General features: G+C 39.3%; 1 long non-coding RNA gene across 1 annotated transcript in view; it reads right to left on the bottom strand.

Annotated features, from left to right (window-relative positions):
* Positions 1-520: 520 nt before the first annotated feature.
* The window catches only part of LOC119586389, a 2,444-nt gene continuing 2,208 nt past the window's right edge, over positions 521-756 (bottom strand). The window contains exon 3 of the long non-coding RNA XR_005229951.1: positions 521-606. This is a non-coding gene — a long non-coding RNA (uncharacterized LOC119586389). The remainder of the gene's footprint in view (positions 607-756) is intronic.

Below are 756 nucleotides of genomic sequence, written 5' to 3' on the forward strand. Positions count from 1 at the left end.
CTGCCCCATGCACTCCCTTTAAGCTCAGAAACATTTACAAATTATTCCCGGCAGTTTTAAAACACTCAAAAGTCAGTACCTCCATTTTGTTCACTTTTATTCAGGAAAACTTTCGATCAACAAAAGGGAAGCAAATCTGTTGACTGATGAGGACAAGTGCCTGTGCCAATGCAGTGATGGTAAAAAGGGGACCATAGATGAATGAAGGTATCCAAAGCTTCTGCAGCAGCGCTACCAAGATGTGCACGCCCACCAGGGCATCCTCCGCAGCGTAGTTCTTCTGTAATACAAATTTTTACTTCTTGAATGTTTTAGCTTTGATGGAAAAATTACAGGTTAATCAAATATGCATGCAAGCATAACTCTTAATTTCAATAAAATCATAATAATCTGAGCTATGTTGATCCCTATACCTGTCTCTGTGTGAGCTCCTCAGCCTCCCAGTCACGGCTCGCACCCTCCAGTCTTTGTCTAAGGTTTGCTTGAGGTAATATTGTGAGAGTGCATTCAGTCCCAGGCCCTTTTTGGTTTTAACTTAGACTTTGGCTCCGGGGACAAATTGTGGCTCATGAGGACTAGGTGCCGCAGATCAACACAACCTTTGACCTATATGTGTAAAATAATACATAATGAGAGTATATGAACTATTTTAACATCTATCAGCCATTTAAAAACATAAAACATTAAGTATGAGAATCACAGAAAAAAGGAAAATGCATTTGATTTTGAATTCCTTCCCGGGAAAAAAAAAAAAAA

Source organism: Penaeus monodon, chromosome 21, assembly GCF_015228065.2.
Source record: "Penaeus monodon isolate SGIC_2016 chromosome 21, NSTDA_Pmon_1, whole genome shotgun sequence".
In the NCBI taxonomy this organism is placed as follows: Eukaryota; Metazoa; Arthropoda; class Malacostraca; order Decapoda; family Penaeidae; genus Penaeus; species Penaeus monodon.